The sequence below is a fragment of the Leptonychotes weddellii genome, chromosome 14, assembly GCF_054177405.1.
Source record: "Leptonychotes weddellii isolate Sample4059 chromosome 14, ASM5417740v2, whole genome shotgun sequence".
NCBI lineage: Eukaryota > Metazoa > Chordata > Mammalia > Carnivora > Phocidae > Leptonychotes > Leptonychotes weddellii.
The window spans coordinates 7,235,148-7,245,249 of record NC_138382.1 but is presented as its reverse complement, the minus strand read 5'-3'; the positions used below and the strand labels follow the sequence as shown (position 1 = coordinate 7,245,249).

At 41.7% G+C, this 10,102-nt stretch overlaps 1 long non-coding RNA gene across 1 annotated transcript in view; it reads right to left on the bottom strand.

The window, feature by feature from the left end:
* Window positions 1-5,331: 5,331 nt before the first annotated feature.
* Window positions 5,332-10,102, bottom strand: part of LOC115937563 (uncharacterized) — a 101,437-nt gene continuing 96,666 nt past the window's right edge. Inside the window, exons 3-5 of the long non-coding RNA XR_014139921.1 lie at window positions 6,737-6,789; window positions 6,549-6,652; window positions 5,332-5,658 (exon numbers count right to left, since the gene is read on the bottom strand). This is a non-coding gene — a long non-coding RNA (uncharacterized LOC115937563). The remainder of the gene's footprint in view (window positions 5,659-6,548; window positions 6,653-6,736; window positions 6,790-10,102) is intronic.

The following is a 10,102-nucleotide window of genomic DNA, read 5'->3' as shown; positions in this document are numbered from 1 at the left end:
ACTGTCCTCAGGATCTTCAGAATTCTAGAAATACATGTTGGAATGCATCCAGTCCTGCTGACCTATAGATAAGCAGTTTTCTTTCATTAATGAACTGTGCATGTCACTTAAATAAAAGTTTATTTTTGAGATGACTGTCATAAGCCTTTCCTTTTTCTACACAACTTTCCAAAAAGCTTTTCCTCAAATCCTTCTCCTCTTTGCAACTGAATCACGGAAGATGGCTCGGTCACCCCTTCGTGGAAAACAGCTCAGGTCACCTAGATCTGGACTCATCAAGCTTAACGGATGGGAGATGTTCCCTTTCTTGCCATCCTTAGAAGTACAGTTAGTGTCTCCCTAGAGGTAGCCATAACATCACCCCCTCACACTCCTCCTTCCCACTCTTCCCATGGAAGAAATGAAAATCAAAGCTATCACTACCAGGCAATGTGAGGCCACAGCCTCCTCCCTGTGGGTGACAGAGTCTAACACATGCTCCCTGGCCAAAGGGAGGAAGCCCCAGGGTGGCAGGACAAGACAGGCCTCGACAAGCAAGTAAAATCATTTTGATACTTTCCCCTCATCAGTCCTTCCATGGTTTGTGTTGAAATTCATGTAGAAGAAGCCTAACTGTTTGTGGGCCTTAGAGATATTCCATCTGAAACTTGTCCAAGCAGGAGCCCCCACTTGTTGGAATCACGTTGTGTGCTAACCTTTGAGATTGGCGCAGGGAATCCACAAAAGTAGTGGGAGGAAAGTAAGTTGAGCGAAAAAGAGATTGCAAAGAAAAAAAAAGAAAAGAAAAATCTTTGAAAGATCAAGAGTGAGTCCTTCATGAATGCAATGCTTCGCTTAATGAGTGAAATGATGAGTCAATACCCGCTGTGCAGTGATAGGAAGGCAGTGAGTTTGGATGTGTCCCCCCACTTCTTCATTAGCTGGAGCCACAGGTAAGCTGCTTACCATCCAAGCCCTGTCCTCCAATGAAATTAGAACACCCACCTGCACAGGGTTCTCATAAGAGAGAGAAGCAACACCCATAAAGTGTTTCGCTCAAATAACTCCTGTCTTCCTCTCTAGTGCAAAAAGTCATGCTTCATTTCTTATTAATAAAAAAAAAAAAAGTTAAAATGTTTCACTTATGTCTTCTTGGAGATCTGATTCTGGTCTGTGCGCTCACATTAAATCCCATCTGTAAGCATTCCTTCTCAGGTGTCCCCTCAAAATGCTAGGATTTGGTGATCTGTTTTTACTCCAAGGAATGAAGAGGAATCCTCCCACACCTGTAAACTTTGCAGAAAGCCTTGTGTGTGTGACCCTCTGCTGATTCAAAGGCACAGGTTCAAGGCCAAGTTCACCAGTTATACAGAGAGGTCTGTTTAATCAGTGGGAGAGGAAGATGCTGAACTTTATACCACTCCAGAAGGTCAGGCTAGCATGCTCTTTGGATTCGACATGCTCAGCAAATGTGACGGGTCCATAATCTAGGAAATGGAGAATGCTAAATTTTGGTTCTGAACATCTAACTAATGTTGTAGTTGCTCTTCAAAGGCATTTCGGCTACCTGTTGATTGAGGACAGACCGTATTTTTAAACCCAGAGTCCTTTAGTTTTCTTAAATTCGCCCATTTACATGTGAAGTTTGCTAAGGATTAGTTTTTTGAAGGCAAAAGCAAATTTGCCTTTTGGTCTGACCCCAAAGGAATAGCCCTGTGATTTCCTGAGTCAAGCTTATAAATGCAGGAGGATGACTTTAGGTAACAAGTTAACAATCAGCATTCCTTCTCAGCCACTGGTGCTCATTCTAGCTGGGCGTTGGGCACAAAACAGACATTTAGTATGTCAGATAGTGATAAGGCTACAAAGAAAAACAGACAAGAGTAGGGGATAAAGAATGATAAATGTGCTGTTTTAGGTGCAGTGATCAAGGAAGCTCTCTAAGGAAGTGACTTGAGCAGAGAACCTGGACTAGAAAGTGTGGGAGTGAGCCCACTGAGGACACAGCCAAGGTGGAAGTCTGGGGCAGGAACATGCTTGATTCTTCCACCACAAAGCAAGGCAGCCACATAGTTGGGAGCAGCTGTGGCAGAGAAGGAGGAGAGAAGAGTAAAGACCTGGTGATGTAGACATCAAGGGCCATGGTTGGGATTTAGGATTTTACGTAATGGGTTTGGGAGCAGCAGAATGACTTCCCATCTTAAAAGGATCATGCTGACTGCTTTGATGACAAGAGACTGCAGGGATGCAAGGGCGAAAACAGGGAGATAAATCAACTGACTATGGCAGAAGGGCAGGTAGATGGCCATGGCTTGGGCTGGTGGGGAGGCAAGACAGCTGTACTCCACATCTGGCCTGTCAGGTCAGGCAGGTACATGCCCAAGCTTCCCCCAGGAGTGGCCAATGGGTCATGATAGACAGTGACCTCATTCAGGAGAACCTAGCAGGTTCCTATCTCAGCTGTGCTCTCCGTCTGCAGGGTATCAGTTCGGCTGCTCCCAGACTGGGCACGGGTGACAGGCCCAAGCCCAGCCCTGGGGCAAAAACTCAACAAGGCTACATGGAAACCAGGGAGAAAGCCATGCTTCTCCTCCCTAACAAAGGAAGTCTGAATCTAGAAGAAAAGAAGAGCCTGGACCGTAATTCCCAGTCCACACGAGTGCAAGCCTTTCACCCATTCAAAGGGAGTTCTTTCCTACATTCAAGGTAGAGCCTGTCTAGGTATACATCTCGGCAGAGTCATTCTGGTACAGAGCTCGGAGCTAGCTCTAAAGTAATGTCTTCTAGAGGCATGTTTTCCTCAGGTGGCACCATATACATACACACTCACACACACACACAATGGCTTTAGACAGGATCAAGCCTCTTCCCTCTATCCAACCACTGTATCTTTTCCATATTACCTGCCTTCTCCTTAAAGGCATTAGAGAATTATCCAAACCACTTTCCCTAAGAAATTTTAGGGTCCTGGATTAGAAGAGACACCAAAGTCACAGAGTCTGGTACTTGTCTGATTAAGATGGTCACAGGCCCCAGTTGGGGAAGCAGAAAATGCCTGAAGTTACCCAGCAAGGAGACCCCTATTCATCAACAACACCCCAAGTCCCCCACAGAGTAACAATCACTCTCTTAAGAAGGCTCGAAATTCAGCAACAGCTTGTGAGCCTTTAGTATAGAAAACAAAAGAGAACACTGTTTTGCAAAGTAAGAGCCGCCTAGAACTTAAAAATTGAGGAAAGGGCTTTTTTTTTTTTTTTTTTTTAATGTATTAAGAAGTGAGGTAAGGTTCTGAAGGGCACCCATGCATGTCACAGAATGGAAGCCAAGTATTAACAAACAGCTTTGAAACAGAAAAAGCAGCCTCTTCTCAGACATCAGCCCCAGCACCTGTTTCCATTCAGGAAAGAAAAGCAAGCTTCTGTATCTGGGGATCTGGGAGCCTCCCGAGAGGAGGCTGAGAAAAGAGGCTACGTGCATTTCCCCTCGCTTCTCCCTCCCCTGCAGCAGGCACTGTGTTTCAGCCCTCTGTGAACTGTCTCCATGAGGAGGCAGATAAGATTTCAAGGGGCCTAATTAATAGAGCCAGTTTGCCAAAAGCGGTACACCAGTTAGCACAGAAACCCACGTTCTCTCAGAAATCCAAAGAAACTGGGCTGGAAAAGGAACACTTAAAACCCAAACTTACTGTAGCTCCTTTCGCCCTGGCAGGAGGGCTGCCAATGCCCCTGGAAGGGACATTTCTATATTGCCCCAAGAGAAGGAAAACCTTTGGATTTGCCGAGAGAGTGCCGGGCTGAGTTTGGGGAGTGGGCTACAGATGGTTGAATGGCGCCGCACCCCAATGAGAGGGGGCTCGGGTCGGGGGTTGAGAAGTGCTGGGAAGGAGCAAGGTGGCGCGCAGTGGACACAGGAACATGTCATATGAGACTGCGGACCGGTCACATTCTCTGTGCCTCCGAAGTTCTTTCCTCTCCAGACCTTTGGTCAAGTGTATAGCACCCCATCTCTTGGTATGACTGGCTTTTGATGAAAGTCCCATAAAGGAGCCCAGTCCTGGGTCTGGGCTTGACATGGCACAAGGAAGGGACTTACCAAACAATCCAGTAACTCAACTGAACTAACTCAGTAGCTGCAAGAGCTTAGACCCACAGAGTGTAAGCTCTCAGAACTCTTCTCCTGGGACAGTGGACTTTCTGCAGGATGGAGAATGCCAGTTCCAGCCCATACTATCTGGCACTTAGGGGGCAGAGTGACTCCATTTGATGTCACGAATTATTAAATTTATTAGGTGAGGTCAGGTGGCTTTTTAGATATTATGCACCCAGCATTTTGCTAGTCAGTCAGTGTAGAGAATTTATTAGAGCAATGGCCTGTAGGGCTTGGAGTATTTCAAACTATGGAATCATCTTTCCAAAGTACAAATATGACAGTGTCACTCCCCATCCTAGATGAGTTCATTTTGCCCACTGCACAAAAGCCAAGGTCCTTAGACTAAGGCTCAAGACCACTATGACCTGATTCCTGCTACTCAGTTCTCCTATATCCTGCCTCCCTGAGCCCAGACTCCATGCTCTGCTAATGCTCAACTGTTGGTAATTCCCCCTCAAACACTGCCCCACCCCCAACCTCACACACAGGGCTGCTTCCTACACAAAGCTGTTCCTTTGCCCATGCTCTTTTCTCTGCTCTCAGTGTCTTCTCAGCTTTCTTGCTTGACTCTTACTCTTTTTCCAAAATTTCTTCAGCTATCATCTCCTCCCGGAAGGCTTCCCTGTTGCCCCCATTTGAGTCATGTGTCTCTTGCCTATCCAGAATTCTATAACATGTACATCATTATATTGAGATTACTTTTTATGTGTGTAGCTTCCTGACTGAATGAAATACAACTTCTTTAATGCAAGAATTGAGTCTCAGTAAACTTTGTGGGCGCCCCCCCCCACACACACACCATGTAGAGCACAAAGTGAAGCCCTTTTTAAGTGCTCAAATACTACTTGTTAAACTACACTGAGCCCATGAATGCAAGCAGTATTTTGTTAGCAGGCAAACACCCTCAATTGCACATTGTCTCTTGAAAGAAGTCCCCTTAAGAACTCATTTGTCGATTTTAATGATGTCCCACAACCCACACAAGTTTGAGGTCCTTTCGTGAATTTACGTTCAGGGAGCACAGAGCTCTTTGGCATATACATACTGTCATAGCAAACCTTACGTCCTTGATATTTTCAAACAGCAAAAAATCACTGAGTGTTCCATCAGGGAACATAGCAATTTAACTTGCCAGTTCATACCATTTCAAGACCCTCTACGGCTGTCCTAACAAGAAACTCAGAGAGCATACTTAGAGCCAAAGGTACCATCTTTGACATAAACACACAACCAGCTAAGGGAATTGCACTCAATGAAGTAACCCTCATCTAGGTTCCTATGTACTGTTGAGACTATTTAAAAATTATCCTATAACCTGAAAAGCACACCTGTTAACTTCATTTTTGTATTCAGAATTGATTTGCAAACTAAGTACCTTACAAAGCATGGCTACAAGAAGTCTGGATCCCACAAGCCTCCACGTGCTCTAGGACAGGAATTTAAAAGATTCAACCTCCGATCTTCATTTCACCACTTACTTGCCTTATAATTTTGTAAATTCTCTTCATCTCCATGCTTTCGTTTCTTCATCTGCAAAACGAGTCAATGATAACATTTGACTTAGTGATCAGATTGCTGAAAGTCAACATTCCTGAATCTGTGATTTATTAAACGTCTACTCCATCTGGGGACCCTGAAACACACACAGGAGACTGAGATGCAGCCCCTCTTACACATACAGTTAATTAACAAGGCAAAGCTATGCTCAATGGGCACCAGATCAATGTAGGAGGCGAACAATAAGCTCGCAGAAAACTCAAGAGATGGAAAAATCTTTGTGGATTGCATTGGTCGGGGAAAGAAGGAACTGTTTCTGTGTCCATCAGAGTAATTCACGAAAGTTCTTCACGAAACAGACCTCTCTTTAAAAATATAACAGAACCAGGGCGCCTGGGTGGCTCAGTTGGTTAAGCAACTGCCTTCGGCTCAGGTCATGCTCCTGGAGTCCCGGGGTCGAGTCCCGCATCGGGCTCCCTGCTCGGCAGGGAGTCTGCTTCTCCCTCTGACCCTCCCCCCTCTCATGTACTCTCTCTCATTCTCGCTCTCTCAAATAAATAAATAAATCTTTAAAAAAATAAAAAAAAAATAACAGAACCAAAGAATACTCCCCCGCAAAAAAAAACATGCATACTCATAATTTTTATATTTAATTTCAAGGAACCCTGTACCTCCTAGTGCTTATCTGTGGATTTAAAAAATGTCTACACCCCCAGGTTAGGAATTTCTAATTTATACATTTAAATAAATTCCCATTTTCTAGGACTGTCTCCTTTTCCCTAAGATCCTATACAGAAGTTCCCTGAAACGCCAACAAAATAGTGTATTCATGGACAGAATCAACATCTCACTTAATAGCAAAACACAACAGTTCTTTCTCTATGGAAATGAAACATTTGGGAGTTTATTTGTAAAATGTTCACCTCCAGTGGTGTAATACTGGCTTGCCTGGTGTTCCATACGAGGTGTGTGTATTTTGAGTTCTGCAAACTGGTATGCTCTGAATCACCATATCCGTATTTTCACTCTGGAGAGGCAATGTGCCATAATGGTAAAAGCATGGAAGCCAGACTTGAGAGATTTGAAGTCCGATGTCTACTTTGCCACTTACTTCCTCTATAATCCTGGTAAATTCTCTTCATCTCCAAGCCTCCATTTCTTCAACTGTAAAATAAGTCAGTGATAAAATTTGACTTAGTCACTTCCACATGGATGTTATAAGGACCAGACAGGATAGGAGATGTGTACTATCCAAATAGGAAATAGCTATTTCCCCCCTCCCAGGGCTGTTTGAAAAAAAGACATTTACCTTGTGTACATTTTGCAGGTTCACTTCCCAGAAAGAAATTTTATGGAAGTGTGACATCACGGACCCTTGGTTTACAGTGAAAATCACTGGGCAGGTTGTTCTGTGTTTAAAATAACACCACCCATATTGACAATACTAAGTCATTCACACTGATGCCAAGTGAAAGCCATTCCCTAATCCATTGAATTTTCCATTGATGTCACCTGTGCCTCCCTCCCAACAGCACATTATTTTATTAGAAAGGTGTGCTTGCTTTACTAATAGGTAGGTGTTGTTTGAGTTGCAGTGCAAAAGAAAATGCTGAAAGATGTTCTTCTATGACTTAAATTTTGGGGAATATGCTCACCCATGAGCTGAAAAGAACTTGTAAAATACGATGGTTTCAGTCTTCAGTTCATTTTGCTAACTCTGCAGCTTCGGTTACTAAGCTCTTTGGCTGGCGCTGGCCTCGCCTCGCCTATCCCCAGAGCTGATGCAATAAAATGCAACTCCCTAAGCGTGGCTGCTGCAACCAGATGATCAAGTTGCAATATTGTTCTTAACTAATCAATAGGGCAGAAGTGGATGTGTAGACTACCATGCCCAGAACAGGAGGCTGTGCTTGTTCAAAATGATAAACGTCCAGTGTTGGGGGTGGGGGTGCGCGGCAACTTGACAGAGTTATGTTATCAGCAAGTCCTTAAGATTTGTGTTTCTTTTATGACTCTTTAAAGCTGTAAAGAAACTCTGAAATAATCACTTTCCTTAAAAAGAAAAAAAATTCCAGTCACTTAAAAACACGGCCATCTAAGTGTGGCCTTGGCCTTGGATTTATTTAGCTGAACTGGAAAGCCTAGCCACCAAGGGTCATTTTTAAGTGACAATAGTTGCAGCCCCCTCATAACCTCCTCATCAATAAAAGCATCATTCTGCCTATTTTCATCAAGTGGGGTCACTTTTCTTTCTGTGTGGGCAATTCCTTCCACTCTGTGAAAGACTGAGCAAAGCTTTATCTGCAGGAATTTGGGAAGAATATAATGTTGTTCCTAGTACTTATAGCTAGGCCCTCACTGCCAACATAGCTCCTCCCCACAGCTGCCAGGTTCATCTTCCCCAAACACACTTTGTAGACATCATCTTTTTACCATGAGAACCTGTGGAAATTTCAAAGGCCAAGCCCTTGAGCCCTCCAAATGGCTTTTCTAGTGAATTCTACCAAACATTTAAGAAAGAAATACCATTTCTGCCCAATCTCTTCCCCAAAATTGAAAAGGAGAATCTTTCCTAACTCATTCCAAGAGACTCTGATACCATAAACAAAGACATTGTAAAGAAACAGATTAATATTCCTCATGAACAGGGATGTAAAAATTCTGAACAAAATGTTAGCCAATCAAACTCAACAATATATAATCATGACCACATCTTTATTTACCATAAAGATGCAGGGCTGGTTTGACATTTAAAAATAATCAATGTAATTTATAATATTAATAGAACAAAAAAGAAAAACTATATGATTGCCCTAATAGATACAGAGGTAAGATTTGACAAAATACATCTAATCCTGGTAAAAACGCTCAGCAAACCAGAAAAAGAACTTACTCAACCTCATAAAGAGCACTTTTCAAACGCTTATAGCTAATGGTACATTTAGTAATGACATAATGAATGCTTTCCTCCCAAATAAGGAACAAGACATTTTCTCTCACCATTTCTATTCACCATTGTATTGAGGAGTCTAGACAGTGCAATAAGGCAAGAAAAAAAAACGAACAAAATGCATCCATATTGGAAAGGAAGAATTAAACTTTATTTACAGATAATGTGATCATCTGTATAGAAAATCCCATGAAATCTATCATTTAAAAAACCCCACTAAGATCAGGAAGTGTATTCAGCAGATGCAAGATACAAATGCAATATACAAATATGAATTGTCTTTCTATACACCAGCAACAACTGGAAATTGAAATTTAAAATACTTTTTACATCATCAAAAATATGAAATACTTAGGGATAAATCTGATGAATACAGGAAGATCTAAACTCAAGAGTATGGTCTATCTTTATAACTGTCACATGTGCACTTAAAAAGTCTGTGTATTTTTGCTCCTGTTAGGTGAAACATTCCATTTATGTCAGATCAAATTGGTTGATAGTGTTCAAATTTTGTACATCTTTGCAGATCTTCTGTCTTATCAATTGAGAGAAAAATGTATTGAAATCTCTAAGTGTATACTTCTCTATTTTTGTTCATGTATTTGATGCTCTGCTTTTAGGTAAAATAATCTTGTTCTACAACTGATGATGATGATTTGCGTGCATGCATACATGATCACATTCATGACCCTGTAGATCACTGTCACTTATGAATGCAGATGAAAAAAAATCCCAAATCAAATGCTACCAAATCAAACTCAATGATATAAAGGACATAGCTCACCATGACCAAGTCATAATTTTCATGCCATGTTAGGATAACTTAATATTAAATAATCTAATGTGGCATATCAATGGATCAAATGAGACAAGTCTTATAATTAAAAAAAAAAAACATCCAGAAGGCATTTTGTAAAATTCATCAAGCATTTTTTAAATAAAAATTTTTTGAAAACCAGGATTACAAGGCCAGTTCTTTAATATGATAAAAACATATAGCAAAATCAATGCACAGAAATCAGTGGCATTCCTATACACCAACAACAAGACAGAAGAAAGAGAAATTAAGGAGTTGATCCCATTTACAATTGCACCTAAAACCATAAGATACCTAGGAATAAATTTAACCAGAGAGGTAAAGAATCTGTACTCAGAAAACTATAAAATACTCATGAAAGAAATTGAGGAAGACACAAAGAAATGGAAAAATGTTCCATGCTCATGGATTGGAAGAACAAATACTGTGAAGATGTCAATGCTACCTAGAGCAATCTACACATTTAATGCAATCCCTATCAAAATACCATCCACTTTTTTCAAAGAAATGGAAGAAATAATCCTAAAATTTGTATGGAACCAGAAAAGACCCCGAATAGCCAGAGGAATGTGGAAAAAGAAAAGCAAAGCTGGTGGCATCACAATTCCAGACCTTAAGCTCTATTACCAAGCTGTAATCATCAAGACAGTATGGTCCTGGCACAAAAACAGACACATAGATCAATGGAACAGAATAGAGAGCCCAGAAAT